This window comes from Prionailurus bengalensis, chromosome A2 (assembly GCF_016509475.1).
Source record: "Prionailurus bengalensis isolate Pbe53 chromosome A2, Fcat_Pben_1.1_paternal_pri, whole genome shotgun sequence".
Taxonomy (NCBI): domain Eukaryota; kingdom Metazoa; phylum Chordata; class Mammalia; order Carnivora; family Felidae; genus Prionailurus; species Prionailurus bengalensis.
The window spans coordinates 83,140,066-83,165,504 of NC_057348.1; the positions used below are offsets into that span (position 1 = coordinate 83,140,066).

Here is a 25,439-nt window from a genome sequence, read left to right on the forward strand (position 1 = left end):
TCAGTCAGTTAAGCGTCCGTCTTCGGCTCAGGTCATGATCTCGCAGTCCGTGGGTACGAGCCCCGCGTCGGGCTCTGTGCTGACCGCTCAGAGCCTGGAGCCTGCTTCAGATTCTCTCTCTCTGACACTCCCCTGTTCATGCTCTGTCTCTCTCTGTCTCAAAAATAAATAAACATTAAAAAAAATTTTTTTAAATAGAGATAAGATTTAAAGCCACATATGTTTGATTCTAGACCCCATACCCTCTTGAGTGCATCACATAAAACTTTGCACTGTCCTTGGCGAAAAACAACTTTTGCTAAGTTGATTCCTTACTTTGTGGTCCATAAAGGAAGGATGTTGGTCTATCTTAGCAATCTCTATATTTTTAATAAGCAATAAATAATATTCACCACACATAATAGCTTTTTTCATGGTCTGTATTCATTATTGCAAAATAACTATGACTCAGTGATGCTTTGAACTTAATTTTATTCATTAAAATACATTTGTATATGCATATGAAAAATACCAGTTGTGACAACAGAATAGAGAGTTTTGTTTTGAAAGGTAACTTAATTTGTAACTGATAATTGACCATAAGTAGATTATGAAGGTATAGACAACACATATGTGGGTAAAAGTTGGCCTGGAGTTAATTTTTTTCTTTCTTTTTTAATAGAGTTGTTGCCATTAAACTTTTTTGTTGAAGTATAATCAGCATACAGTGTTATTAATGTCAGGTGCACAATATAACGATTCAACAATTCTGTACATTACTCAACGCTTATCATGATAAACATACTCTTAATCCCCCTTATCTGTTTCACTCTTCCCCTACCCACCTCCCTTCTGGTAACTACTGGTTTTTTGTTTGTCTCTTTTTCTTTGTTCATTTATTTTGTTTCTTAAATTCCACATATGAGTGAAATCATGTGGTGGTATTTGTCTTTCTCTGCAACTTGGGTTGCATCCATATCTTGGCTATTGTAAATAATGCTGCAGTAAACATAAGGGTGCCTGGGGTCATCTTAAATGAACTTTATCCAAAAGGGCTGCCCAATAATCAGTAGGATCCCATCAGAGAGTCCATGAAGAGATGAACTGAGAACCAAATCACAATGAAGTGCAGGGGAGAGGATGCTTACCAATGAATGGAGAGAGAAGTAATGATCTGAAAACCCTGCAAAGAACTGAAACACCCTGCAACAGAAAAACACAAGAGTCAGCTTTGACACCTGTCAAACCAGAGAGCAATGATGGCAGCTTACAAAAGTACCAGCCTGTGCCTTCATCTCTCCTCCATCCACCATCTTGAAGCCTGGCGTGATCAGAAACAGTACAAGTTAGCAATTTCACAGAGGAAGAAAGACAAGTTTGAAAAGTAGGGGAATATCTGTCCAAGCCATACTGTACCCTGCAGGCCTGCCTTCTGTTGCATAGCTGATTAGGTGAGTGCAGAAGCTTTAATTTTAAATGAAGCTTGTAGTTTTTGTTATTACTCTGAATGTACCTATCACTTTCAGAATTGAAGTCGTTTAAGTAACTGAAGTACCAGGGGGATTTTTATTATTTAAGAACAGCTGTGGGACACCAACCAAGATTTCATCCAGGGGAAAAAGAAGAATTACCCTATAGCACACTTTAACAGACATTATGAGAGAAAAAGTTACTTAATGATTTCATTTGGCAATTCTTTTCCTTCAGAAAATCATCATAGATTTATATATCCATATATCATATATCCAAAAATACACACTTTATATGTGCATGTATCGTAGGGAGGATATTGCCTTTTGCAGAGTTTTCTTGTTTAAAAATTCTTACTTGATTAATCTCTTAATTGCATTTCTGTATATTCTTTGTTTCTAAATTCCTTAGCTGTAAGCAAATAAGCGTCAGATTTTTATATGCAAGATTCTGTATTTTTCTTTATAATTGGAGAAGATCATATTTTACCTAAACTCCATGAGCACATGAGATATGACACCCTATCATATTTGTGTGTGAATATTTATAAAGTATAAGTCATCTCAAATTATAGGATCAGAATTAGATTTGAAAAAAAATGTATTCAATAAGATGTGTAAGAGGAGATAGACTTAATTCTAATTGAATTCACAGAGGATTTGAAATTAGATGTAAATCTCTAATATCATGTTACATTAAATATAAATTAGTATTTGATTTGCATTCAGAAAAATGTACTATGTTCACTTCTGAGTACCATTTAGACAGAACATTAGAGCAATATCTTTGTTTTTTCTTCTCCCCCTGCCACCTAAATGTTATTGAAAAATCTGTCCAACCTGATTAGCACTATTAAAGACTGTTTTTGAGAAATCCAGAGAAACTAAGATTTACATTTTAGTGGGAGATAGAATACACTAAGTATTTTTTGTAAGTGTGGGAAAAAAATGTTTTTTAAGAGGTAAAAATTTTAATACCTTAAAAACTAACCAATACTGAATTTTAGATCTTACAGCTAGAAAAGATCTATAAAACACAAAAGGGTTTCTTGAATAAATGTTCCACACTTAGTTTATAGAATTAATTTAGGACATAGTGTTCTCTATTCAGTGTGTAGGCATTAAAGAAATGTTATTTGAAACTGATGTTGGTAATTAACTTAGAAAACCTTTAGAATTTGGATTTAAGTCCTATGATTTAGAATTTGCATGTTATCCAAAGGAGATTAGTATTGGTTATGACACAGACCCTAAAACCACCATTTAATGAGGTGTATTAAAAAAAGAGTATTCTAGTATAAAAAGCTATTAATGATCTATAATGACCTCATTCTTTCTTGTATGATGTAGGTAATAAAGTTTATAAAATGTGCATTTATACTATTTCATTAATAACCATGGCTATTCATGAAAAAAATAAAATCCTAAAAAATAGCAAAAATGAAGTTATTAACATTTAGTATTACTCTGAAAATTGAGGCTGCCTAAAAATACTAGTTGTGATTATATGGCATTCTGAATTCAGTGACCTCTTTGACAGTCCTAATTTCCTACCTAAGAGCTATTCTCCACTTCTCCCTTACTGACAGAACCCCTTTTTGTTCAAGTTGGCAGTGTTCCCAGATAAAATATTCACCTTCTCAGACACTATTGCAGCCAAAGGTAGCAATGTAACAAGAATGTAGGCAATGAGATACAAGTATATTTCTGCTGGAGACTTCTGGGATTATTTCTGTTTTTCTAACGCATTCTTTGTGTCCCTTTCTTTTTTTCCAGCCTACAGCACATCTGAAGAGGGAGAAGCCGTCTTGCCCCTATGACTAGACAGGCATGAGGATAAAATCTCTGTGAGGATAATGGAACAAAGTTGTAGAAGGGGCCTAGAGTCCCTTCCTTTTGACTTCTTGTTATGTGAGGAAAATAAAATGCTACTACAGGGTTAAGCCACAGAGATGGATTTCTGTTTCATACATGTAAACATATCACAATTCATACAATGCCCATTTATTGGCAAAAGTATCCATTTTAAAGGGTTAATTTGAGATACTAGCAGATACCTAACAATGAAATCTCAGAAAAATTAGTTTTTTAATCCATCATGATTTTTCAGTACTAGTTATCTCTAATTCATTTTTTTAAGTTTCCTTTATTTTGAGAGAGAATAGGCATATGTGTTGGGGGGTGGGGGGGGCAGAGAGAGAATCCCAAGCAGTCTCTGTGCTCATAGCACAAAGCCTGACATGGGTCTCAATCGCACAAGAACTGTAAGATCATGACCTGAGCTGAAATCAACAGTTGGATGCTTAACCAACTGAGCCACCTGGGTCCCCCTCTTTAACTCGTTATTTAAATGTCTCCGTTCAATACCCACTTCGTTAAGGAATAGATCCTTATATATTCCATTAAAAATGATTTAATGGTGATGCCTGGGTGGCTCAGTTAGTTAAACATCCAACTCTTGGTTTTGGCTCAGGTCATGATCTCATGGTTCTTGTAAGATCGGGTCTCTCTCTCTCTCTCTCTCTCTCTCTCTCTCTCTCTCTCTCTCAAAATAAGTAAACATTTTTAAAAAATTATTTAATGATTTATTTATCTTCAGTCATCACTGGAGGTTTGGAGTGTGTGTGTGTGTGTGTGTGTGTGTGTGTGTGTTGACCCATTTATTTTATCTATATTCCCACTTTCCTGAGGGTTTTTATCATTAATGGATGCTGAATTTTTTCAAGGACTTTTTCTGTATCGAGATACTCATGTGATTGTAGCCCTTCATTTTTATTGATGTGGTGTATAACACTGATTGATTTATGGATGTTGACCATCTTGGCATCCCTGGCATGAATCACACTCAGTGTGGCATATGATCCTTTTAATGTATTGTTGAATTCAGTTTGCTAATATTTCATTGAGAATTTTTGTGTCTGTATACATCAGTGATATTAGTCTATAATTTTTTGTGCAGTGTCTGTCCAATTTTGGTATCTGGGTAATGCTGGCTTCTGAAATGAGTTTGGAAATGTTCCCACCTCTTTGATTTTTTTGGAAGGGTTTAAGAAAGATTGGTATTAATTCTTTATATCTTTGGTAGAATTCACCAGTGAAGCCATCTGGTATGGGTTTTTGTTTGTTGGGAGGTTTTTGACTACTGATTCAGTCTCCTTAAAAATTAGTCTGTTCAGACTTATTTCTTCATTATTCAGTCTTGGTAGGCTGTATATTTCTGCAAATTTATCTATATCTTATATGTTGTTCAGGTTGTTGGCTTTTAATAGTATTCTCTTTGATCCTTTGTATTTCTGTGGTATCTATTATAACATCTCTTTCATTTTTGATTTTAGTTATTTGAGTTCACTTTTTTTTCCTGGTGAAGGTAGCTGAAATTTTATCTATTTTGTTTATTTAGGGAAAAAACACCTTTTAGTTTCATTGATCTTTTCTATTGTTTGTTTAGTGTCTATTTCATTTAGTTCTGCTTTAACCTTTTTTATTTCCTTCCTTCTGACTCTGACCTTAGTTTGTTCTTCTTTTTCTAGTTCCTTTAGGTATAAAGTTTGAGATTTTTCTTGTTTCTTTTTTTTTAAGTTTATTTATTTTGAGAGAGAGCACATGTGTGCATGTGTGAGTGGTGGGGAGGCCCAGAGAGAGAGAGAGAATCACAAGCAGACTCTGCTCTCAGGGTGCAGAGCCCGACATGGGGCTTGTTCTCATGAGAACCAAGAGATCATGATGTGGACTGAAATCAAGAGTTAGAAGCTTAACCAACCGAGCCACCCAGGGGCCCCTTTCTTGTTTCTTAATGTAGGTGTTTATTGCTATGAACTTCCTTCCATTTACTTTGTCTGATGGTAAAATAGTGTATCAAAGAGACATTTATTGATAGAGCCAAGCCATGTCTTTTTATCTGACTCTGAGACTTCTCTGTCAGTTAACCACACTGAGTATTGAGAACAATTATAAAGGATTCTGCATCCAATTCCTATGAGGTAGGGAGGAGGGGTTGTCTACTTGAATAAGCAATTATTGGACACCAACTAGGTATTCTGCAACTCAACTCTGTTCTGACACTGTTTACCCAAATATAGCATCAGGTTCCACAGTTTAAAGGTTCAGTTTCACAAGACTGCCCAGCCCTCCTTCAAATGATAATCTCAAGTCTGTATTGTCACCTTTGCTTCCGACCAGCCAACTGTAAATAAGGTTCCAGTGACTCCCTCCTCAGGTTCAAATGATTTGCTAGAGGAGCTTAGAGGACTCAGGAAAATAGTGTACTTACTAGATTACTAGTTTTTTATAAAAGGATATAACTCGGGAACAGCAAGATGAAAAAGATACGTGGGGAAAGGACTTACAGCTTCCATTTCCTCTCTGATGTACCACTCTCCCTGCATCTCTGCATGATGGCATACCCAAAAGCACTCTGAATATTGTCCTTTTGGGATTTTATGAAAGCTTCATTATATAGGCATCACTGATTAAATCATTAGCCTTTGACAATTTTTTCAACCTCCAGTCCTCTCCCTCCCCTCCCTAGAAGTCAGCCAGGGTGGGGATGGGGGGCGGGGGTAAGACTGAACTTTTGCACCCTTTATTCATCTTGGTTCCCCTGGCAACAAGCCCCCCTTTCCAGTTGCTTTCCAAAAGTTACCTCATAATCCCAGTTGTAGAAAGGAGGTTGTTATGAATAACAATACACCCATTTCATCTCTATGGCTCCTCATCCACTTCAGGAAATGAGGACAAGAGACATTATAATAAAAGATGTTGCTATTGCTCAGGAAGTTCCATGGGTTTTGAGAGCTGTGAGAAAGGAACCACAGATGAGCACCAAATATATATTTCTTATAACCCACGCTATCAAAAATGAATATTCAGACATCTTTAAGATGGTAGGGGAGTAATATAACCATTTCACTGATTAGTATATTAAGCATTATAATTACATTTCCTTGTTCAAAATCATTATTTTTAAAGATATTTTTGTATGTTTATTTTTTTTTAATTTTTTTTTTAACATTTATTTATTTTTGAGACAGAGAGCATGAACGGGGGAGGGCCAGAGAGAGAGGGAGACACAGAATCCGAAACAGGCTCCAGGCTCTGAGCTGTCAGCACAGAGCCGGACGCGGGGCTTGAACTCACGGACCACGAGATCACGACCTGAGCCGAAGTTGGCGCTTAACCGACTGAGCCACCCAGGCGCACCTGTATGTTTATTTTTGAGAGAGAGAGCGTGCAAGTAAGTGTACGCATGAGCAGGGGTGGGGCAGAATCGCAAGCAGGCTCTACACTATCTGCGCAGAGCCCAACACAGAGCTTGATGTTGCAAGAACCTTGAGATCATGACATGAGCCAAAATCAAGAGTTGGATGCTTTACCGACTGAGGCACCCCCAAATCACTATTGATGCAGATGCTATTTCACTAAGAATAAAAATGTCTTAAATCTTAAATACCACTTTATACCTCAAATGACTTTTCTCAACTTTCCATTAACGTGACAGAAGATAAAAAGTTACTAAGGCAAAACATTTTGAAAAAGATAAAAACAACCCTTACTCGTGGTCTGGGAAAGGTTTTTCAGTAACTGGATGGACACTGCCTAGACCGGGAAACCACTTGAAGACATCATATACTTTTCCCTTCATGTGTGAATAGCACCTAAGAGGAGGACGGCTGAACAAGGTTGAGGTTCACAGCCACTACCCATCCTTAGTACAGAGAGGCAGGGAATTTTGCCAACTGTAAATGTAAACTGCTGTTCATTTACTGAAATAGACTTTACTTTCAGTGATACCTAGAAACATTACTGCCTTAGACTTTACTACCTTCTAAGTACCTGTAGCCCTCAAACCCTCAGAAAATTCAGTTCCCAGTAAAGCAGTATGAATAAAGAAGGACTGTGGATGGCAATGTCTTGGGGAGTTTGGTAGGCAGGGAAAAATAAAAAAGACCTCCCCGACCTGGAATTGAACCTGAGTGAAATTTGCTAAGAAGGTAAATCATAAGTGTCTCACCACACATTCAAAAACATTTTTTTGAAATGATAACTGTGGTGATGAAAAATATGTTAGCTTGATTTTGGTGATTATTTTATATATGTATATCAAAACAGCAAGTTGTATACCTTAATATATACAACTTTTGTCAATTACACCTCACTAAAGCTGAGGGAAAAGAGAAGTTGGGGGAAAAGTGGTCATAGAAACTGCACTGTAGGCAAAGACAGTGCTTGTGAGCAATTCTTGGAAAGGATAAAATTTTCATATATTGATGAGGAAAAGAAAAAGTAATGACAGGCAGAATAATCCAAAATAAATTCTCATCCTAGAAGACAGTGAACCAGACAATAGCGTAAGATCCCAAGTCACTATAGTCAACCCTGCTAAAAGCTAGAAATTGTTCTAGAAACTACATACATTAATTTACCTTCCACTTCTATGAGAGAAGGGGTCTTCTACTAGCAGTCAATTAGACAGAGACATCTACAGGAATCCATGCCCCCTTTAATAGACTAAACCAGACTCATTAAAAGGATTGAGCATTCCTTTTTCAAGGATGAACATATAGAAAAATATACAAGCAAATAACCCTGATACTACTACTACTACTATTACAAATGCAAACAGACTGACTTATGAAAGAAATTCTTCAGTACAAGAGAAGAAAGGAATTAACTTTAAAATATTTCTTGAAAATGGTTTTACTTATAGGAAACAAAATAAATTACTTTTAAAATCTCTAGAACTGAAACAAATAATCTAACTCAAAATATTTAATTCAGATATCCTGATAAACTTAGTGACCTATTAAGGATAAAAAATTACCTTATTAAAATCCAGGCCCCAAAATAGGTAAGTTACTTAGGGACCAGAAAAAATATAAGAAACCTAAAGCAAATTCCAGGCTGGCTTTAAAATTAAGTGTATGCAACATCAAACACAAGAGACAATGGATTTTTGTTTTGTTGTTGTTTTTTTTTCCTTTTTTGCAAAGTGATAGGCTTGGGAGCAAGTGACAACTGAAGTACTCATTTTCTGATACACAAGTGTTTATAAATTACAGCACTGATGTAGAAACTCTCAAAAGTTTAACACATAATTCAGGGGATCAAGAATTAAAGTTGAGAAGTAAAAAATGGAAATTTTTGAATAAATGTTCTTATAGTGAGCCTTGATATGAATGAATCTAATAAATTTATGTACACATGTTAACATAATTTGGCACAAGTGTAATGTCACTTGAAAAAAAAGATAATGTAATTCTAAAATGATAATCTATACCTCTTACCCATATTATATCCATATTAAATTACTTTAAGTGTAGGGATGTTATAAAAAGCACAGTAAATTTCTTGTTTTATATAGGAGGGTGGTTAAATTTGTTAAATTTGAAGCTAAAAATATATAATATAGACCCTTTTTTTAATGCTTATTCATTTTTGAGAGACAGAGTATGAGCAGGGGAGGGGCAGAAAGAGAGGGAGACACAGAAACTAAAACAGGCTCCAGGCTCTGAGCTGTCAGCACAGAACCTGATGTGGGGCTCAAACCCATAAACCATGAGATCATGACCTGAGCTGAAATCAGATGCTCAACTGACTGAGCCATCCAGTTGCCCCATCTAACCAAGACCTTTCTTAAAGTATATAAAATGGACATTGGTGGAAGATGGCAGAGGAGGAGGATCCTAAGCTAAACTCATTCCATGGATACAATTAGATAACACATGTCGATGTAAATAACAGAAAACAACCCAAGCATCATTGGTTGGCAGAACACTCTCCACAGCTAAATGTAGGGAAGAGGCCACATCAAAGAGGATAGGAGGGGGAGAGACTTGCTTGGGAGACAAATAGACCTACAGAACTGTCCACAGGAGGCAGGGATGTGGTAGGCACAGACAGGGGAGAGGACCAGACCGCCACCACAGCACCCCCAAGCAAGGGGGGCCCAAATTGGGAGGATGAATCCCCATAACATTTGGCTTTGAAAACCAGAGGAGCCTAACAATCAGTGGGGTTTAACACCTAGAGCTTTACTCAGCTCTAGGAGAACTTGAAGGATGGAGTCCCTGCCTTTAAAGAGACAACACAAGAAACAGCTCCACTGATATACAGCATAGAAATAGCAGTTTGAAAAATCACCTGGGGTATATGGGAAGGAGATTCATTTACTAGTCTCAGAGCATGTGCTGGAGGGGCAAGAATCTTTGGAAGACTTCTCCAAGAACAAAAGAACTGGGGTAGCATTTTCTTCCCCCCACCCCCAGCCAGATACATAGATACCTGCAGGAACCAGCACATTATCAACTCTCCATTTAGCTTGCTAACAGTATTCCACACCCCTGCACTCTTCTGTGGATTCGAACCCTTCAACCGGGCAGGTTTCAGCAGGAATTTTCCCAAGTGGCTGCAGGTCAGCTCCCACAAAAGACCAGCATGGACCTTGCTGGAACCATGTGTCCCACTCCCTGTTCCCCTGCAAACTTGCCACCTCCAATTTGCCCTTGGCAGGAGTTTATCCAAAGTGGTGTCACAAGCCTGGCAGTGTACAAACAGCCCTGACAGGAGCCAGCCGGCTCCAAAAGTGACTCTTGCCTTGGGTAGAAGGGAAAATAACCACACATATCAGTCCAGCTGCAGCTCCAGCAATGGGCTTGGGGCAGACATATTGTCTGACTGCAGGCCCCACCGACCAACAATAGCTTCTTAGGGAATAATACAGGGAAAATACCCTGCAGTCCAATGCTGTTGCCTCTCTGGCCAATGCCTGGTCTGACTCAAGCCCAAGGCAGCTCCAGGCTGGCCCACTAACAATACAGAGACCAAACCTTGCCTACAACAGGCAAAGAGCCATTGCAGATGACTACACTGAAGGCAAAAGCAGCTCAGCCATAACAGTGGGGTATATGCAACACAATGGGAGACACCCCTGAAGCACCAGGTTCTGGTGAATAGAAGATTCACTGCACTACAGGACACTACAAGATCCTCCTCTTCATAAGGCCACTACTTTCAAGAGCAGGAGATATAGCTGACTTTCTTAACACATAGATACAGACAGAGAGAGTTAGACAAAATGAGGAGACAAAGTAATATATCACAAATGAAAGAAGAGGACAAAATCACCACAAGAAAGCCAAATGAAATAGAGATAAAAAATATGGCTGTTAAAGAATTTAAAGTAATGGTCATAAAAATACTTACTGGACTTGAGAAAAGAGTGGAGGACCTCAGTAAGACCCTCAAACAAGAGATAGAAAACATAAAAAAAAAGAAATAAAAAAAACTGTAAGTGAAATTAAAAATACACTAGATGGAATTAATAGCAGGCTAGAGGAAGCAGAAAAATGGATCAGCCACCTGGAGGACACAGTAATGGAAAGTAATCAAGCTGAACAAGAGAGAGAAAAATAATGAAAAATGAAAATAGGGAACTCAGCGACACCATCAAACATAATAACATTCACATTATAGAGATACCAGGAAGAAAAGAGAGGGAAAAGGGAGCAGAAAATTTGTTTGAAGAAATAATAGCTGAAAATTCCCAAGTCATGGGGAATGAAACAGAAATCCAGATCCAGGAGGCACAGAAAGCCCCAAACCCAAAAAGGTCCACAACAAGATACGTAGTAATTAAAAAGGCAAAAAACAGTGATAAAGAGAGAATTTTAAAAACAAAGAAAACAAAAACAGTTACATACAAGGCAAACTCCATAAGGTATCAGCTGAATTTTCAGTGGAAACTTTTCAGGCCACAAGGAAGAGGCATTATATATTCAAACTGCTGAAGGGAAAAATCCTACAACCAAGAGTACTTCATCCATCACGGCCATCATTCACAATAGAATGAAGAATAAAGAGCTTCCGCAAACAAAAGTTAAAGGAATTTGTGACCAACCGCAAAACTGACTATATAAGAAATGTTAAAAGCGACTCATGACTGAAAATGAAAGACTATAAGAAAGAGTAAGAAAGGTGGGAAGCATAAAGCAGTAAAGTATATCTGTAAAAATCAGTGAAGGCATTAGCAAAATAAAAGGATGTAAAGTATGAAACTATACACTGAAAACATGGAAAGGAGGATGTGTAAAGGATGGGTTCAAACTTAAGCAACCACCAACTTAATATATGCTTATGCATATATTATGCTATATGCATAAGATGCATAGAAACCTAATGGTAACTACAAATCAAAAACTGCTATTAGATATGTTAAGAAGGGAAAGGAATCTAAATTTATCACTAAAGAAAGCCATTAAACCATGAAAGAAAGCAAGAGAAGAAAGAAACAGAGAAAAACTACAAAAACAACCATAAAACAAGTAACAGCAATAAGTACATACCTATCCATAATTACTTTGAATGTAAATGGACTAAGTGCTCCCATCAAAAGACACTGAGTGACAGAATGGATAAAAAGCAAGACCCAACTATATGCTTGCTGCCTGCAAGAGACTCATTGCAGACCTAAAGTCACAAGCAGATTGAAAGTGAAGGGATGGAAAATCATTTATCATACAAATGGAAGTGAAAAGAAAGCTGGGGTAGCAATATTTATATCAGAGAAAATAGACTTTAAAACAAAGACTGTAACAAGAGACAAAGAAGCACACTATGTAATCATAAAGATAATTCAACAAGAAGATATAAAATTGTAAATATTTATGCACCCAATATGAAAACACCCAGATACATATGGCAGCTAACACCAAACATAAAGGAAATAATCAACAATAATACAATAATAGTAGGGGACTTTGACAGCCCACTACATCAATGGATAGATCATCCACATAGAAAATCAACAAGGAAACAGTGGCTTTGAATGACACATTGGACCACATGGATGTAACAGATATACTTAGAACGTTCCAACCTAAAACAGCAGAATACACATTCTTCTCAAGTGCATGTGAAATATTCTCCAGAACACATCCCATATCAGGCCACAAAACAAATCTCAACAAGGTGAAAAAGATCAAAGTCATATCATACATCTTTTCCAATCACAATGCTATTAAACTAGAAATCAACCATAAGAAAAAAATATGGAAAAATATAAATACATGGAGGTTAAATAGCATGCTATTAACCAATGAATGGGTCAGTGAAGAAATCAAAGAAGAAAGCAAAATATACATAGAAACAAATGAAAATGAAAACACAACAGTCCAAAATCTTTGGAATGCAGCAAGAGCAGTTCCAAGAAGGAAATTTACTGCAATACAAGCCTACCTCAAGAAGCAAGAAAAATCTCAAGTAACCTAACCTTTCATCCAGAGTAGCTAGAAAAAGAAGAAAAACAAAACCTAAAACCAGTAGAAGAAATAAATAATAAGGATTAGAAAAGAAATAAACTAAATAGAAATGTTAAAAAAGTAGAACAAATCAATATAACCAGGACTTGGTTCATGGAAAAAAAAATTGATAAAGACTTAGTCAAACTCAGAAAAAAAGGAGGACTCTACATGAACTCAGAAAGGCAAGAGGAGAAATGGCAATCAACACAACAGAAATACAAAGAATTGTAAGAGATTATTATGAAAAATTATATACCAACAAATTGGACAACCTAGAAGAAAAGGATAAATTCCTAGAAACATATAACCTTTCAAAACAGAATCAACAAAAAATAGAAAATGTGAACTGATTACCAGTAATGAAATTGAATCTGTCAAAAAACTCCCCCCAAATAAAAGTCCAAGACCAGATATCTTCAAAGGTATATTCTACCAAACATGTAAAGAAGAGTTAATACCTATTCTTCTTAAACTATTCAAAAAAAATAGCAGAAGGAAGGAAAGTTTCCAAATTCATTCTGAGGCCCACCTTACCCTGATACTAAAACTAGGAAATATGATGAAAAACCTGGAAATGTCTTAGTATATTGCAGAAGGGGTCAAAACAATCAAGGAGTTGAGAACATTAGAATAGATTTACTATGTAAGACTTGAGTACCCATGACATGATTAAGATTCCTGGGTGAGGCAAGAAGACATCCCATAGGAATGCACTTCTGAGTTGGCACCAACTTGTTTAAGAAGCTTGGTTGGTGGTAGCTGCACTCTGCAGGCTCTGATGACAGTGGAGGTTGTCGCTATCAAAGTGGGCTCTTTAATGTCAATGGCTATGAGGCCAAGGCATAGCACTAAATCATCAGAGGCATAGTAGATATAATTGCCAGTTTGCCATCCAGTTGCCATGACCTTCAGGGATCTGTGGTAATAGCTAATAGGTCATGGAGTTCTTAGAAACAAACTAGACAGGCAGATACGTATGAGAAAGGAAGAGAAAAAAAAAAAAAAGATGATGGGGAAGATTGTTCATCAGCTGCTGAAATGGAAAAATGTGGCTTCTCACTCAATTTCCCGACCTAAGTCAGTTCTCAAAATCAGAACTCATTGATCAAATCACATGGTTCCCTTGTGGAAGAAGCCTGCAGTGCCACATGGAATTTATACAGTAAATATGTCCTTGGTTATTCTCCAAAGGGACCTGCAATCATTCCCTGAGTAACTGACACTGAGGAATTGGAAAATCCAGACATTTCTACGTATGTTAGGTATAAGGTCTGAGCTGACAGTGATGCCATGGGATCTGAAATGCCACCATGGTTCTCTGGCTAAATGGGACCTTATGGAGGCCAGGTGGAGTTTGGCTAGAGTTCATTTCACAGTGTATCCAAGTATCTGTGGTCCTAACCTGTTATTATTTCCTTGGTTCATGTGTACATTATTGAGAGAGAAATATTTAGCAGCTGGTGTTATGGTCTGTGGAATAAGAGCCACTACATCATCAAGAGCCAAGTAGAAACCCCAGAAATCACACTTCTAGCTGGAGGAAAATTATAAATCAGAATTAATACTATATTATGGGAAGAAATGCTTAGATCAATACCTCTGTCAAAGACAGAGGATGTAGGAGGATGGTTCCAATAATATTTCTGTTTAATTCAACTATATGTATCCTGCAAAAGATGAAATGGATCTTGGCAGATGTATATATTATTATAAACTTATCCAAGTGGCAGCCCCAATCACAGCTGCTACATTTTACCACCTGCCATAGTGGCTGCTATTGGGGCTACCACCTGGTTGATTGGCAATAAATTAACACAAACTTTGGCACATGTTGTAGGGCTACTGATCTTGCAGATAATTTTTTTTTCCAATTCCTTTCACTAAGAAGGATCAACTTTGGTTTTTATTCTCATAGTAAAAACAGAAGTTCACGTTTACTCCCTAGCCCAGGGATAGGCTAACTGTCCTGTTCCCTGTCATGGTGGAGAATTCAGGTATCTTGATCATCTTGACAAGCCATAGAACATAACACTAGACTAGTACACAGATGACATGGTGAGTAGGAAGTCGAAAGTCTACCAGATATGCTAGTAAGACATGTTATATCAAGAGCATGGAGAGAAGTCTCATGAAGACTAAAGAGACTGCAACAGTTTTGGACGCCCAGTGGTCTGTGACATGCCACAATATTCCTTCTAAGACCAAGGGCAAATTTTCATGTTGCACCTGACAGTCCTTCAATAGAGGTACAGTGTTTGATCGGTCTCTTCTGATTTTGGAGGTAGCATACACTGAAGTTGAAAATACCGCTCTGAAAAAAAAGAAAAAAGAGAAAGAAAATACTGCCCTGACCCATGTATCTTGTGACTTGAAAGCTATCCATTTTGGATGAGGAAAAGAGGAAGAGAGGATTCTGCAGAAGATCCACCCTGAGGTGCATAGCCACATGGGTCTTATGACTCAGCAGATTTGATAGATGTAGATATATCTGTGAAGAGAAAGTTTGCTGCACAAATTCTCTGATAAGTTTCTGGGATTTAGTGGTAGATCATGCCTTTTCTTTAAGAGAAATAGTCTCAATTTTAACAAAAATTCCTCTGTGATATTGGACCTTACTAGAAACTGATAACCTGACCATGGGATGCTAAATGACTATATCACTGGAGTTCCCTTTCCTTTCCAGAGCTGGATATTCTCAGATCCATCATTTCATACAGTTGGGCAGGTGTAGAAACAGCCTTTGGATTTCAGCCTGAGCATACCCAGAATGTACTAGTAAATCACACAAACAGGTGGCCCAGACATCCATGCACAGTAACTTTTATCTCAGTTTAAGTCTTTGGCTTTGAGGTGTATTCCCAACAATCAACTAACACAGAAGAAAGGAATCTAAGCTGATGCAAAGATGGACTGGTGAGATATGCTAATGCTAAACTGAAGAGGATTGATGTCAGTCCTTATGTTAGTGGGCCAGTAAGCAAGTAAAAGGGTGTTAACATATTAGTAGTGGTAATCAACCCTATTTACCAGGAGAGGCTACAGTTGCTACTTAAAGACGGCACAGAGGATGTTGTCTCCAACCCACTGAATTTATGAGCTTATGCCCACAATAATTGTAAATCGATAACTGCAGTAACTGTGGTTAGAAAAAATGTTTTGATATCTATTTCTGTGCAAAATTTAGTGTCTTAAAACCAAAACAAGATGTTATTTTGTTTATGAATTTATATGGGCAGAGATCAGTAGAGACATCTTATCTCTGCCATATGAATTTTCTGGGGTCTCAATTGGGATGACTTTAATATATAGGGATTAGAACAGTTGGGGACTACCCATGCATCTCTCCCTGTGTTCTTTTGGGTTCTTATGTGATTCAAAGCCTCTGAATGTCATCTCTCTAGATGTTGGATGGCTTATACGGTGACTCAGAGCTCCAAGAGTAAGTGTTTCAAGAGATCAAAGCAAAAGAGGCAACAGCTTTTATGACCCAGCCTTGGAAGTCATACATTATCACTTCTGCCATATTCTATTGGTCACGCAGGAGCAGTCATAATGTAATGCATGTGGGCACTACACCAGGGCCTAAATAGTGGGAAATGTGGGTCATTGGGGGTCTATATTGTAAGATGGCTGTAACATAAAGAAAATAAAATGAAGGGATTACACTTAAGGAGTAAAGTTTTGAGCTTCCCTGCCAAGCAAGCCACTCAGAGATAGCCAACTGTGAAACAAAGGTAAAATGAGTGGTGGAGGAGAAAAGTGATAGATCTCTATTAATTATGGCTTTGGAACTAGTTGCAGCAGTAGTACTTTCGCTAGTTTCACTAACCCTCTTACCTTAAATAGTTATGGTGCTTGAATCTGGAAACCATCTTAATAGACTGATTGATTAGCCTTCTGCTTTCTTTTTTGGGGAAGAAAGAAAAGGTGCTCTAATTAAGATCATCTTCTCTAATCACAATAAAGTACAACTAAAAATCAATTATTATTATAAAAATCCATATAGAAAACAATACATACGATTTCTCACAGTCTCACTCTGTGCATGCGTAATTTAGAAATTGGCCAAGAACGTGAAAAAATATGCAGATTTGGGGGGCTTTTTTCCCCTGTGATTTCTTCCTCTCTAATATCCTGCCCCCCTTCAATGACAGCCAGGTCAAATTTGTGTTTCCTCTGCCCAGTTAGACTTCCACTGTCTGTACTCTATTTCTCTTTGCCGGGATTGAAAAATACCTTCAGGCAAAAAACAGGGGAAAATACACTATTTATTTTTTTCATATGCTTTTCTTCTCTTGAAAACTGTAGGCCTGGATTGGTTCTGCCCAAGGCCTGCAGACAGTTGCTTTGTATATGTTAATAAGTATTTATAGTTTTTTAAGGATAACAGTAAATCTGATACTGGTTAATCCATCACGACTTTTCAAAACACTTTGCATGTATTGCTTTAGATATGCTATCCTCAAACACAAAAATATAGTTGTATTACAGGTTTTGTTAAATTTATAAGATGGTATAAGTGTTAACATTTTGTTTCTTACTTTTCACAGTCAACATTATATATAGTAAAATCTAGTTTCTTTCTATGTACGAGTAACTGGTTTGTTTCTTTTACTTAATGTACATCATTCTATTATCATATATGCACTATATGTTATCAGCTAATTTCATTAGCATGCAATACCTAAATTACTTTAATTCTTTACAAGAACAAAGAATGCTCTGGTCAACATGCTTAATATTTATCTCTTCATTTTTCTCATTATTAATGAGATTAGGGTAACTTAATATAGTTACTAATCATTTAAATTTTTACTTCTGGGGCGCCTTCGGTGGCTCAGTCGATTGAGCATCTGACTTCGGCTCAGGTCGTGATCTCGAGGTTTGTGAGTTCGAGCCCCGCCTCGGGCTCTGTGCTGACAGCTCGGAGCCTGGAGCCTGCTTTGGATTCTGTGTCTCCTTCTCTCTCTGCCCATCCCCCACTTGTGCTCTGTCTCTGTCTCTCAAAAATAAATAAATAAACGTAAAAAATTTTAAAAAATTAAATTTTTACCTCTGTTATTTTTTCCTTTTTTTTTTTTTTGCTAGGTTCTATGGAAGTCATTAGATCTGCTATGTACTAAGTTTTATTATTTATTCATTGTATGTAATCCCTGGTACCACTTTAATCTCAATCTTGAGACTGAAATGGAATCTGTGGCATACAACTCAGATCCTTGTTCAGAACTGGAGTGCCTGTTTTCCCTCTGATGAAAAGTGATACTTGTAGACAGCCCATAATAATCATTCCTAATTAGGAACTGCCTTGGTAGAGAAAACTGTCTCACCCAAATTTACACTCCCTTCCTAGAAACTGGTGAATGCAGGGATGACCAGCATCCAGGGACTGGTCAGTGTAGGCATGTTTGGGCTCAGCCTCTCTCCAGTGTTAGAGAAAAAGCTTTCTCTGATACTGCAACATGGCACTATATCTCCCTCTAACCCAATCTTGCTTTCTTCAACTTCTCTCCCTTTCACAGGGTTGACCTCAAGAACAGTCCATATAAATTTGCTCAGTAATGTCTTTCTTATGGTTTTCTTCCCAGTGATACAACCTGTGAGTGACATTGATTTATAGAAATTCTTACTTATGTTGCCCAGTTCTCATATTCATCAAATTATGTTGGCTTTTCTCTTGAGATTTGAGCTTTTATATCTTGGTTTGGTAAACATATTCTGTGGTTAGCTTGATTGTTTCACTTTCATATGGAGGTCTTTCATTCATTTGGGGTTATTTTATTTATTGATTTATTTGTTTATTTGTTTTTGTAATGGTATGTGCTAGAAGTCCAATTTTATTTTTCTCTAAATTGCAAATTAAATCTCTAGTTTCATTTACAAAAGTATCCATCATTTCTTCAAGGTTATGTAATCTATCCTGTATCACATAACCTGTGATCTGTTTAAATCCTTGTTTTTGTATTCCTTCATTCAATCAGTCTGTCCCTGCACTAGTACCACACTGATAATTTTATCATTTGGTGCTGGAATCTGTCTTACTATCTAATAGTATGAGTTTTCTATTTTATACATTTTTTTTTAATTTTTTTTAATGTTTATTTATTTTTGAGACAGAGAGAGACAGAGAGAGACAGAGCATGAATGGGGGAGGGGCAGAGAGAGAGGGAGACACAGAATCGGAAGCAGGCTCCAGGCTCTGAGCCATCAGCCCAGAGCCCAATGCGGGGCTCGAACTCATGGACCGCGAGATCGTGACCTGAGCTGAGGTCGGACGCTTAACCGACTGAGCCACCCAGGCAACCCTATCTTATACTTTTTGAAAACTGCTTTAGCAACTCACAGAAAGTTACCTTTCTGTATAAATTTTGGAATAAATTTGTCAAGTTTATCCCCAAACTTAGCTGTGGTGTTGAATTGAATAGTGATGGATTTATAGATTTATTTGATGACAATTAAAATCTCTAAAGTTTTATTCATTGTATTCATGAGTATATTGTCTCTCTCTATTCAGATCTACTTTGATGTCCTTTCATAGATTTTTTTAAAAATATCTATAAACCTCTCAGGCAATCTTTGCTAGATTATTTCCTAGGTAATTGATAGTTTTCATTGTTATCACAAATGGCATCTATTTTCCATTTCATTTTCTAGTTACTTATTTTCCAGTGAAGAGAACTTGTTGAATATATGTGAAGGATGATTTACTGAGCTGACAGATAAGATTGAAGAACTCTTTCAAAAAGCATTAGCAGGGAATAAGGAGATGGAATGAATGGAAAAAAGTCAAAAGAAATGGAGACTAATAATAGAAAAAGCAATACCCATCTAGAAGGACAGAGAAAATACACATATAGAGAAAATATTTGAAGAAAAACATACTGATAATTTGTGTAATTAATGAAAACTGGGGGCACCTGAGTGGCTCAGTCCGTTGGGTGTCCGACTTCCACTCAGGTCATGATACCCCGGTTTTTGAGTTTGGGCACCACATAGGGCTCTGTGCTGACAGCTGGGAGCCTGGAGCCTGCTTTGGATTCTGTGTCTCTGTCTCTCTCTGACCCTCCCATGCTCATGCTCTGTCTCTCTCTGTCTCAAAAATAAATAAACATTAAAAAAAAAGAAAAAAAAAGGTAACTGTGAGACTTCCATTTAAAGAGGTACACAAAGAACTGAGTAGGAGAGCTGAGTGGAGAAAAACTCTCATTTGGATATATTATAGTGACTTTTAGGATTATTAAAAGCAAAGGAAACTGCTGAAAATTTTCAAAAGGAAACTAAAACTTGTCTTTCAGAGAGAAATTAAAATCCAGTACCTTTAGTCTTGACAACAATACTGAATACAAGAAAGTATACAAGGAAAAGGATTTGAATCTGATATTATATTCAATTAAGCTATCATTTCAATGTTAGAGAAGAATGAAGATGTCAGAGAGTGAGTCTAGCAACATGAAGAATATCTTCAAAAGAATTCTTGGGGCTTCTGGGTGGCTCAGTTGGTTGAGTGGCTGACTCTTGATTCCAGCTCAGGTTAACCCAGGGTTGTGGGATTAAACCCCATGTTGTCCTCCTTGTTGAGCATGGAGCCTAATTGGGATTCTCTCTGTCTCTCTTTTCCTCTGCCCCTCTCTCCCACTCACACATTCTCTTTTTCTCTCTCTAAAATGAAAAAAATCAAATAAAAAATTAAAAAATAAAATAATTCTGAAAATTCTTAGAGGTTTAACTTTCGAAAGGAAGGAATAGATCTCATAGCAAAAAATTGGTATAAAAGGGAAGAACATGTAAAAAATAAGTAGAATTTATTGATATCTGAAAAAAGCTTTTAAATGCTTTTTTCATTTATATAAGCACAAAAATCTAAACCCAAACTTGTTAGGGGAAGTGAGGAAGATGGGAGAGGGAATTGTGTTGACATTTTTTTTCCTATTCAGGGGGAAACATAATTTTTCATAAAGTTATAGACATTGATAAGGAGAAAAAAAACAAAATATTAATCTGTTTTATTCCCCCTGCTTAGTGCATTGCCCAGGGCACAATTTATGATAAAACATGTTTGTTAAAAGAATCTTAATGAATTAATGACCATCAAAATAATAAAAATATAATGCATATTGTTAGTTCATGAGAAACACCTAATTAAAATCAGGGAAATGGGAGACATACGATAACATTAATTGCAGTAGGTAGAAAACATCTTCTAATACAATAGTAACAAATTAATTTATGGTAAAACTTATTAATCAAAATAGGTAAAACAACAGTGAAAAGACAATGACTCTCAGGTTGTACTAAAAATAAGAATTAGCAATGTTGTCTAAGAGATACTCAATTAGAAAAAAACACCTAAACACACACAATAAGCAGAAAAATTGATAATGAATCATGGAAAACATATATCTAAAAAATATCAAGTAGGAGCTCCTGGGTTGCTTCGTTGGTTGGGTGTCAGACTTCGGCTCAGGTCATAATCTCATGGTTCATGAGTTCAAGCCCGCGTCAGGCTCTGTGCTGAAGCTCAGAGCCTGGAGCCTGTTTTGAATTCTGTGTCTCCCTCTCTCTCTACACCTCCCCCAACTCATGCTCTCTCTCTCTCTCTCTCTCTCTCTGTCTCTCTCCCTGTCTCAAATAAATAAATGAATAAATAAATAAATAAATAAATACCAAGTAAAAATTTTAATATGAGAAAAAGAGCAAAGGTGAAAATAAAAATTATCATCAAAAAGAGATATGAAATATGTATGAAAAAAAGTAAGCTGGGAAGATTGTAATCATCAATATCAAGCTGAGAGTACAGCCTCTAAGTAGAAAAAGGAATAACATATCATATGGAAAGACATAGTTAATGAACACACATGGAAAACTATAAAGGTAGAGATGAATTCAATGGCATTACTGTTAGGTGTAATAGATATGTCTAGAACATCATGACAAATGAACATAGAATACATATTTTCAAGCACATATGAAATATTTACCAATGATGATGATGAACTTGGCCTCAAAAGAGGTTTCAAAAAATTTCAAATAATTAGCAACATAGCATCTATATTCTATAACTACAATGCAATACAATTAGAAATCAAACTAGAATATTTAGGAAAAATTCTTATCTCTAAAAACTAACATATTACCATTTACCCTTTGGTTTAAAGCAGAGATTATATGCTAAAATTTGAAGTTATTACATTATAATGACAATGAAAGCACTGGGTTGAAATCTGTTTGCTGCTGAAATGTAGAGGAAAATGTACCAAATTGTGATTATTACCAGAATATAAGAAAGATGGAAAACAAATTAACTAAAATCCGAATAAGCTAGGAAAAAAACCCCAGCAAACTAAATTCAAAAACAAAAGTAAAAGAGAGGAAAGGGATGCCTGGGTAGCTCAGTTGGTTAAAGGTCAGACTTTTGTTCAGGTCATGATCTCATGGCTTGTGAGTTTAAACCCCGCAAAGGGCTTTGTGCTGACAACTCAGAGCCTGGAGCCTGCTTCAGATTCTGTGTCTCCCTCTCTCTCTCTGTCCCTCCCCCACTAACACTCTGTCTCTCTTTTCCTCAAGAATAAATAAACATTAAAAAATTTCTTTAATAAATAAAAAAAGAAAAAGAGAGGAGCACAAAAATAACGATAAAGTTATGATAAAAGAGACAATTAAAAATAAGGCTATGTGAAAACACCAAGAAACAAACTTCTAGTCATATCAATTAAATAAATGCAAGGACTGTTCAGCTTGGACAGTTATTAACACAATTAATAAGCACCAAATTAAATGATCAAAAATTAATCTTTCAATTTGGGGTGAAAAAGCACTCAATATGATTTTCTACACAGTTAAGATAAAAATTCTTAGCAAACGAGGAAAGAGAAAGACAACTTAAAAAAAAACACAACAAAAAAGGGTACTTATAATATATCTAAAGAAATCATCACATTTAATAGAGACATTTTAGTTTTGTTTCCTTTCAGGTGGGTATCAAGACAAGGACGCTTGCTCTCACTACTGTAGTTCACACAGACCTGAGATCCTGCACAAGACATTAAAACTAGAAAAATAATATGAGATATAGAGAATAGAAAGAAAAGGTAAATTTTCCATGATATGAATACTTTCATGGAATGCCCAAGATAATTTATAAACAAATTATTACAATTAATATTAAAATATAGTTAAAGACTGAAGAAATAATACATATCCATGTGACCATTATCCCAGAAATGAAAAATGCTTTTTGTCAAATTTGTTCCAATTTTTTAAATAAAATTAACCCTTTCAAATTTTCCTTTTTTAAATAAAAAGGATGTACTTACAAGAAAATCCATTGCAGCATTGTATGCTAGAACAAACAATATGAAACAGTTTCCTTTACATTAAATATTTAAGGCTAAAAGAGCAATAATTGCCTAATGTCTCTGTCTGCTCTACAAAAATTTTCAACTAACTCAATCCAGACTTTTCCCCAAAATTCTTCTAGCGTAACACATACTACTTCTTTCTCACAATCACCATGTATTCAGGGGGGCATATGCATTTCTAATATTAAGAGTTTTTAAGAAGGATTTTTATCTTAAAGCCAGAAGGAATTGATTTATTTAAAAAAGACTACTTAGTGTGCTTGAGATGCTGTTTTCCCTCCCCCACAATACCTTGTGCTCTTCCTTGGCCTGGCAGAATGTCTCCTGAAAAGAAGGGTAGCTCCCACAAAGAAGGGTGGTTAGAAGAAGGGCTGTTCTGCCATCAAGGGGGTAGTGACCAGAGAATACACCATCAACATCATAAGCATATCCATGGAGTGGATTTCAAGAAGCATGCCCTCAGACACTCAAAGAGATCTGGGAATTTGCCATGAAGGTGGGATCTTCGTATGTGTGCATTGACACCAGGCTCAACAGAGCTGTCTGGGCCCAAGGAATAAGGAATGTTCCATACTGTATCTATGTGCGGTTGTCCAGAAATTGTAACGAGGATGAAGACCCACCAAACAAGCTCTATATTTTAGTTACCTATGTACCTGTCACCACTTTCAAAAATCTACAGTTAATGTGGATGAGGACTAACCACTGATTGTCAAATAAAGGTATAAAACTGAAAAAAAAAAGACTACTTAAAAGGTATATTGAATGGATATTAGTGAATATATATATATATATATATATATCTTATTTGAAAAAATCTTTACTCTTTAAAATCAAAAAAATGAAAAAAATTTAATCTTTAAAAGATCAAAATTGCAAAATATAAAAATTCCACAGCTGTACCATTGGCCAGGAGTTTTTAGATCTTCTTCTCCAATAAATTTCAAATATTTTAAATACATTTCTAAACAAAATCTCAAGTCACTTGAAGTCTTTCAAGAATGTAACTGGCCATTCTAAAAGAATATGTAAATAAGAGAAAATGGAAAGTCTAAATCAGTGCTGTTCAATAGAAATATAATGCTAACCATAAATGTGAACCACACATAGGGGCTTTAAAAATTTTCAGTAGTCATTTAAAAAAATGAGAATAAATAAATAAAAATAATTTTAATAACATTTTAACTCAATCATTAAAAATATTAGCATTTTAAACCATAATCAATGCAAAAATTACTATTGATATATTTGACATTTTTAATATCAAAATTGAAAAAACCTATAGTGTATTTTACATTTCAGTCTCTACTATCCACATTTCAAGTGCTCAATAGCTTCACATGGCTAGTGAGTATCATATTGGATAGGACAGATGTAGAGAATGCACTGATTATTATGACACATTTATTAACCTGATGGATATGGTATGCCAAACTGGTGAAAGCAAACACTAACATTTAAAAACTTGTAGTATGTGCTAAAAATTATGTTAAGCATAGTATATGAATTATTTAATGAACTATAAACCTATGGAGTAAAAAAATACTAACATTACTCATATTATCTCCAATGTATGATTGAGAAACTTAAGATTAAAAACATATCCTAATGGACCCCAGCTATGCCCAGGCAGAGAGAGAATTGAGCCAGGCTTAACTGCTTCCTAAGCCTATACTTTTAATTACTTTATACTATACTGGTTGTGGTTTGGATGATGGCTGGCACTAGGATGATGGAAATGGAGGGGAAAATAAATGGAGCAGTGTGAGAAATAGTCAAATGATAAAAGCAGCTGGACTTGGTGATGATACACACAGGTTGAGGGACACAGAAATATTATTGTTTGCTTGAGCAGATGGTCAGACTGTATGACTATTGCTAAGAACACTGGAGAGGGGCAGATTTTGAGAGAAGATTCTAAGTACTCCATACTTGAGATTATGAACATTCCTATCATCTTTTTAGTTACATTAAGCCTCTGCTAGGAAATGTGACTTTAAAAAGGCCCTTTGCTTCTACTGGTTATTACACTGACCAACCTAGAAAAAGAGAAAAATAGGTGTTAGAATAAAATAAAGTCTTCATGATATCTTCCTTTCACAAATAGGAAAAAAATTATACAAATGAGAAATAATTTATAATTTATTTGGATTTTTTCTAGGTTACTAATACAGATTAAGTTTTTGAAAACATTAGAAACATTATCCTTGTTAACTGGTTTAAAATTTAGGGGGTAAAAGAAGATGAATGTCCCAATGAATGAATGGATTAAAAATTGTACCACTTAGATACTGATGGACTCTATCACATCTTTCCAGCAGATTTTCTTTTTTTTTTTA

At 36.0% G+C, this 25,439-nt stretch overlaps 1 long non-coding RNA gene and 1 pseudogene across 1 annotated transcript; both read left to right on the top strand.

The window, feature by feature from the left end:
- Positions 1 to 100: 100 nt before the first annotated feature.
- On the top strand, positions 101 to 3,391 carry LOC122487812. Its single transcript, XR_006298479.1, has 2 exons — positions 101 to 1,430; positions 3,225 to 3,391. It is a non-coding gene; the product is annotated as an uncharacterized LOC122487812 (long non-coding RNA).
- A 12,762-nt stretch (positions 3,392 to 16,153) lies between these two features.
- LOC122488224 lies at positions 16,154 to 23,837 on the top strand (annotated as a pseudogene).
- The last annotated feature ends 1,602 nt before the right edge of the window (positions 23,838 to 25,439 follow it).